At 41.5% G+C, this 7565-nt stretch overlaps 1 protein-coding gene across 2 annotated transcripts in view; it reads right to left on the minus strand.

The window, feature by feature from the left end:
• The window catches only part of CACNG7 (calcium voltage-gated channel auxiliary subunit gamma 7), a 151050-nt gene extending 148167 nt beyond the window's left edge, over nt 1–2883 (minus strand). The window contains exon 1 of one of the 2 annotated variants that reach the window (XM_089690974.1): nt 2215–2883. The gene's annotated coding sequence lies outside the window, so the exon portion shown is untranslated. Of the gene's footprint in view, nt 1–1038; nt 1172–2214 lie in introns of those variants that run through there. The other variant, XM_089690975.1, reaches the window with a different exon arrangement.
• Nucleotides 2884–7565: the final 4682 nt, after the last annotated feature.

Here is a 7565-nt window from a genome sequence, read left to right on the forward strand (position 1 = left end):
ATGGTATAGTATCAGTACAGTGGAAATCTGTATACTTTTTTTTTCTTTCAATATTTTTATAAAAAATGATAATCATAGATATTGCTTGAGGTATCCAGTCAGGTCTACTCCATTTTTTTCTGCTCCAGGTTTTCATAAATCTCTGAATATATAATATTTTTAAAAAATCAACACATTACTCAACACAGCGGCTCTTGTGCTGGGTCCCCCAGTGTGTATTTCTTAGGTTACTTCATAAAATGATAAAAACTCAATAACTTATTAATGATGATGAATGATTGTGATTATTACCTGAACTCATTGGCATGACTAGGGCTAAAGCTGGCAATACCCTACACAAGCCCTTGGTGGATCTAAAGGAGATTGTACAATCAGATTGTATGGTCATCTTTAGAAAAAAACAAACATTACTGAATTCTGAAAGAACCCAGTTATATATAAACAACTTTTTTTTTAGAAAATTGAGGCTCTGATAACAAAAATCACATGACGTGTTAAGAAAAATACTTCAAGATGTTATAGAAATGCCAGTTCTGTTGCCATAAGAAGACGAAAGTTAAACACTGGCTGCCTGAGGTGACTTGAGAGGATGAATATGCAATGCAGTAACGTTGGGTATTTCTACATCACAGCCTGCTATAGAATGACACAAACTCCTCAAATAGCAAGCAGAACATTTCACCAATCCAGAATGATCATTTGATGGAATTTCTGTCTCTCTAGTCAATAATGGCATCATAGTACTTGATCCACACTGACCCAACACAGAGATTTAGGTCACCGATGGCAAACAAAAAGGGACGGTGACAAAACAAGTGACTATTTATGATATTTGAAAAAGACATATCAACAACGTACGCAGAGATGCAGCTTGATTTTCTTATGCAGTCCTGGGTAGCAGGATATCAAGGGGACTGATTGTCATGTTGCAGAGTTCCCAAGTGCCCCTCTACCCACCAAAGTCTCCACCGCCATTCCCTCTAATCCTCTGCAGTAAAATCTTATCCCCTACCTGCATATCACATCTCACTGTCATACCTTTCAGCCAAAAGCCTTGTTGGATCCAAACAGGGATTGAATCAGCTTTTTTCATCAACGCTGGTGCAGTCCCTCCCTCCTCCACTTCTTTCCCCTAACCCTTCCAGGCACAAAATGGATAAAGATACATAGGGTTATTTCAATGCATGTCACCCCTTTACTATGGTTGTATGGTTGGGGGGGGGGGGTCACACCGTACTACCTCAATCTACTCTAGACTAACAGCCCCCGCTCCCCTCCTTCATTCGCCAACCAATAAAAAAGTAATTATGTGTCATTCTATATCATTCCTGCTTCCCACACTTTTTTATATATGCTCCTCCCTGTCTAAAAAGAAATCATTGGCAGGGCTGAACCGCATCCGACACCCCCCCCCCCCCCCCGTACCACTGCCACCCTGTAAAACCTACAATGAATCACTGGTTTACAAATCTAAACTGGAATTTGAATGTAATGTATACTACACTATGCTGCTGTGATACTATGACACCTGACTAGAAGAGCATGCATCAGCAATCAGGGTGCCCTATGACGGTGCATCAGCATGTAATATAGTCCTGTGTTTGCGGCACACACACACACACACGGCATAGAATTGCTGACAACTTGACAAAACAATTGAATTGAGAAGTGACATGTGCTGCATGATATGTGTACAAATACTGCACTGCACGTCGTTGGATAAATCCCCCACTACCGTAAATGAATAATGTATGGAGGGACCCTAGCGGATCACACTTCATCAATCTCGCTTCTCGATACTGCAGATAGAAAATCTCGGCATCTCTGTTACCCAACAATTCTATTAAACAGCTCAGCTGGCAGCACAAACATTTATACGCCAGTTAGTGGCTAATTACATGGTATGCTTGGATCCATCCCACAATAAATCTTGGTTGGACTCATAAGCATTGATACAACTCACGTCCAGTGCTAACTCATTGATATAGACCTCCCCGACATCCGTGCATGGAAAACCCCCATATTAGGATGCAGCATGCGCCAGGCTGTCAGGTCAGGGAATAAAAACACAGCATGGAATAAGAGACAGATTAAGCAGGGAAAACCTTCAGGGGTCACGGTCAAGGTTTAACCCCTGGGACATGCATCGGCTGAGCTGAAAGAGTTAAAGGAAGCAGGAGATGCAGAATATGACAATGTAGGACATCATCTCACCTTGTAGACACTGAATTTAAGAGCTGCGGTAGTCTTCTCTTAGCCTCTGCATAGTTACTGCTTCAGCAAATCTTGGAATGGCATTCCTTTGAGTAAATGACATCTATATGTGTCAGTATCCCCAGTCTGACAATTCTTCAACTCTTCTGTACAAAAAATAAGGTCTCTCTTTTTTTTCTTCCCCTTGCAGCCAGGTACTTAGTGATTTTGCTTCTAGATCTGAGTCATCCTTTTCTGAAGATGTAGAGGGAAATCAGCTACATACATCTATTGGTGTAGGTATGGATCTGTGTGTCGGATGGTGGAAGGTGGTGGTGGTGGTGGGGGGGGGGGGGTGGGAAGTGGGTATTGCAGCTTGCTAAAGTCTAGGTACTGTAAAGTCATCTGTGCCAGGATTCTGAAGAGGACCTGTCTGGAGCAGTAGGAGGATGCTTCTCATATTTATACAATCAAAACACGAGGATGGAGGTTTAAAAAAAAAGGAAATACAGCTGAATGAATGGGGGGGGGGGGGTGATGAAGAGGGCAGACTTTGTCTTCTGTGATGAGCAGATCAGAATGGTGAGAAAGGCATCCGCAGCTCTGAAAAGACCAGTTAGGAGCCTGGTCTATCCTGAGATCCCCATTGTCTTTCCTCTACATAGCTTTTCAGGAGCACTCAGTCTCTTCTGTGAGTGGCCAAGATTTCACAATCCCCTCTCTGACCCCCTCCCTTCTCTTCAATGTGATGTCAGAGGGATCTCTCTTAAAGAGACAGCAGACTCTGCTTCCCATTCACTCCTCTGTATGTCTCTGCATTGAGCTGTACTGGTCACACCTGCCACCCATGAGGACTGCAGTGGGGAGCAGCGATGACTAGGGACTCATCCTCTACTACTGTGCATGTGTCTGCTCTGTCGCAGGATTCCCAGCATCCCTCCCATTCCTGGAGAGTAAACAAGGATGCTGGACATTTAATCATTGATGCCAGAGGGGCTTTACACTTCTAATCAGCGGTGAACTATAGCCCGGAGCAAGGTGTTATCCTACCTGTCACAATCCAGCATAGATACATAGTATTTACTGCAGACATATAGGACATTCTTACTGGGTTGATGCATAATCAATTATCAGAATTCATTTTAATAAACAATATGTAAACCCAACATGTCATATTCCTGATCCGTGCCTACTGTACCATGTACTTACATGAAAAAGTATCCTGCTCTCTATGTATTGCTTTCTTTGTGTGAAATCCCTGACGTTCCTGCCAGTCCTTCTGCTTTTCTATTAAAAACTGACCACACTAGGCTTGAGATCACGGCATGCTCAGTCTTCTAAAGGCTCATGTACGCGGGGCATTTGGAAAACTCTTCGATGGAAACTGACTGCTGGAAAACCAAGGTTAAAAAATGTCAGTTTAGCTGCATTTATGCATGTTTATGTGCGTTTGCGTTTAGAAGCGTTTTTAAAAGATAACCTCAGGAAACCTTTCCAAATGCCCAGAATGCACTGAAAAATAGTAAAAAATTAACTATTTCAGACATTTTGAGAGAAATGGAGAGAGCAGAAGCAGAGAGAGCAGTATGAGTTGAGATGACCTGTCTTTTCTGGTTGTATTCACTATGGATCCCATCATGAGCATAATGCAGCATGTTTTACCATTTTTTCCTTCACGTGAAATCTGGAACTGACTGCGCTGGTGTACCGGGTCCATTTGAATACATGGAAAACGCTTTGCATGCATTTCTGATGATGAAAAAAGGCTCTGGGCAGCATCTTGACATGAACAGTTAAAAAACGCTTCTACACGCAAATGCTTATAAACGTGGTTAACCGCATTTACCTGCTTTTACAAGCATTTGGCGTTTGAAAAACGCCGGTAAAATCTACTCCTGAACATTTGGTGCGTTTAAAAAAATGACTGTAAACTCAACTGCTTGTAAACAATTGTAAACGACATAGTGTACATGGACACACAGGAAAACATTAGGGTGAGTTCAGGGGCTGCTGAAAAAAACGCTGAACAGCTGCAGTGTACATGAGCCCTAATTGTGCTGTAGCTCAGTGCACTTTGCTTCAATGATCAGGCTTGCCCCCCGCACACACACACACATTCATTGGGAAGATAAGTGTGCTGCTGTTTCTCCTCCCCTCCCCTAGCTCAAAGTGTATGACAAGTTATCTTTTGAGAACAGAAGCATAGACTGCAGCAAGTGTAAATTTGTCAAAGGTATGCACACAGTTAGGGTTAATTTAACCTTGCTGTGGGGGGGGGGGGGGAGGCATTAAAAACATGTGATTGTGCAACGTTTTTAGCTCTCCCCAACCATCTGGTGTTATGTTGCAAAGGCAACAGACAGGGGTGTTCACATGCTGCAGTCTAAATACTTTGCTTCACTCCCACAGCAAAAATTACCACTCCTGTCATGTGGCAGTACCACAGCAAAACATGACCCATTCAAACAAATGGGGATGTGTCACAAATGCCCTGAAATCGCTGGCAATGCACACAAGTGTTGTGGCATTTACAGTGTGAAAACAGGTGATGAGGAGACATATTGCTTCCTCACTACCTACCTAACACCTCTGAAAAGCAATATGAACATAGATAGCTTTTCAGAGGCACAGCAATTTAACTGCACATGTAAACATAGCCGAGCAGTCTGTTTAGAGTCCATTTAAAGTGTATCTAAACCCAGAAACAAAAATGTAATATATTGCAGCTTACCAATCCTTAAATGTGGTGGCTGCATTGGCTTTTTCCTTTATTTTTACCTGGTAATCTGGCCAGTAACACGCTTCCTGTCTTAGGGTGGCTCCTCTATCTACAGAGACAATGGAGACACCCATAGACAGCAGAATTGTCTAGAGAGGGTATTGTTATGGTTATGGTTCATTAAATGATCAAATTCTTTTCCAATCAATCTCTTCCAATAGGAATAATCAATCAATCATGGGAAAGTGGATTTCAATCAATAGCTAAGATATGATCATAACTTGATCATCAGTTATTGTTCACATCTCTGTTTCCACCAATCTTATAATCTAATCAATCAAAATACGGTTATATTCATAAACAAAGTATCCCAGTGATGCCAATCATTTCAAAATGATCAATACTTTTCTGTCCTGACCGGAGCAAATTTGAGCTAAATGGAATCTAAATTGATTGGAAGGAAAGTTATTGCTATATGAGTTGATTCTGATTCGATCATTTTAATCGAATCGCACAATTGGATAATATAATCGAAGCAGGTATAGTCACCGTCAGATGGACTGATAGATTTGGGTGGGCTTTACATAAGTCACTAACAAATTAAAACTGAACCCAGCTAAAAAAAAATGTAAGCAGTTACAGAATTTTTTTTAATTCGGGATAAAAATTTTCCACAAATGAGTAAAAAGCTGACTATTGTAAGCAAAAGCATTAAAGACAAAACTAGATTTTTCCTGACTTTCGATATTGGTGACAGTGGTCGTTGGGACAAACAGAGTAAATCTCCTCAATGAGGACAGAAAGAAAACAACAGTACAGAGCTTCTAACCCCTCATTGCTTTATCCAAGTCAAAAAAAGTTTGGACTCAGGGGCAGACTGACCATTTGGAAACTCGGGCACTGCCCTAGGGCCCGGGGTCAGTAGGGGGCCCCATGAGATGCCCCTGGTACCTTTTTCATAGACTTTTTTGAGTTTGGGCAAGGACACAGGGGCCCCATGATCCCCTATTGCCCCGGGGGCCCCATGAGTTGTCAGTCCGCCCCTGTTTGGACTTTAGCTACGCTTTAAGAGTGTCATTTGTTGACCTCTCCTGTAAAAAATGCAATTTGACTGGCTATCATGCTTATCCAGTTGCTGCAGTACTTTCTGAATCACTGAATTGCAATAAATATAAAGATCAAGACCACACACTAACTTAATGCATTGGTGTTCCTGATCATTGTCTTAGAAAGAGAAAGTTGCCAAGCAAATTGTATTAAAAAAAAAACCAGCAATGTAATCCTATGTATTTTTTACAGAAGGGTCTTTGAAACTGGTGTGTATGGTGTGTATTGGAGAGATTTCCAGTCACTATATTCTCAGCTATGACATTTTTAGTAAAGCATGACTAAAGGCAAAACATTTTCTTTAGTTTTTGATGGAGTGGGGAAGGATTAGAACACCTATTAGGTTTGCATAGCTGTAATATTTGAGTCTGAAGATCGAGGTGACACACTAAAGAGTCCACAATAACGTTTTATTCCAAACGTATAACAGTTAGTAAAGTCATTGTGCTACTAGCTGCTTGTATTGTTGATTTTTCTTAATACTGAGTCTAAATAACAATTTTGGGTCCATACCAAGGGATACTATAAATTTTAAGCCCTGATGAAGGGGGCAACGTGTGGTCCCCTAAACACGTTGGCTGTAGCACCTAATATATGTTTGAAATAAAGTCTCATTTTGGAGTTTAAAACTGGTCAAAGAAGGTTCAAATTTTGGCCAGTTCAGCAGGAATTGGCCGAGATTTGATCGATGTATGGGCAGGCTGATCCATTAATCGACTTGGGTACAACCAGCATTTCAGTTTTCTAGCATGAGATTATTGCCAGTGGCTACAGCTGATAGCCGGTATCAATGGTGAATACTTGTGAGCTATTATGAAATGAGGCATTCAGTGGGTAATATATACAGTCATGGCCGAAATTGTTGGCACCCTTGATATTTTTCCTGAAAATCAAGTATTTCACACAAAAAAGGTATTGCATTAACACATGTTTTGCTATACACATGTTTATTCCCTTTGTATGTATTGGAACAAATATAAAACAGAGGCAGAAAAGCAAATATGACATAATGTCACACAAAACCCCAAAAATGGGCTGGAGAAAAGTATTGGCACCCTTAACTTAATATTTGGTTGCACACCCTTTGGAAAACATAACTGAAATCAGTCGCTTCCTATAACCATCAATAAGCTTCTGACACCTCTCACCCGGAATTTTGGACCACTCTTCCTTTGCAAACAGCTCCAGGTCTCTCTTATTGGAAGGACACCTTTTCCCAACAGCAATTTTAAGATCTCTCCACAGGTGTTCAATGGGATTTAGATCTGGGCTCATTGCTGGCCACTTCAGAACTCTCCAGCGCTTCTTTGCCATCCATTTCTGAGTGCTTTTTGACGTATGTTTGGGGTCATTGTCCTGCTGGAAGACCCAGGATCTTGGACGCAAACCCAGCTTTCTGACACTGGGCCCTACAGTGCGACCCAAAATCCTTTGGTAATCCTCAGATTTCATGATGCCTTGCACACAGTCAAGGCACCCAGTGCCAGAGGCAGCAAAACAACCCCAAAACATCATTGAACCTCCACCATATTTTACCGTAGGTACT

This window comes from Staurois parvus, unplaced genomic scaffold, assembly GCF_062004578.1.
Source record: "Staurois parvus isolate SC_StPar_1 unplaced genomic scaffold, SC_StPar_1.0 ptg000548l, whole genome shotgun sequence".
In the NCBI taxonomy this organism is placed as follows: Eukaryota; Metazoa; Chordata; class Amphibia; order Anura; family Ranidae; genus Staurois; species Staurois parvus.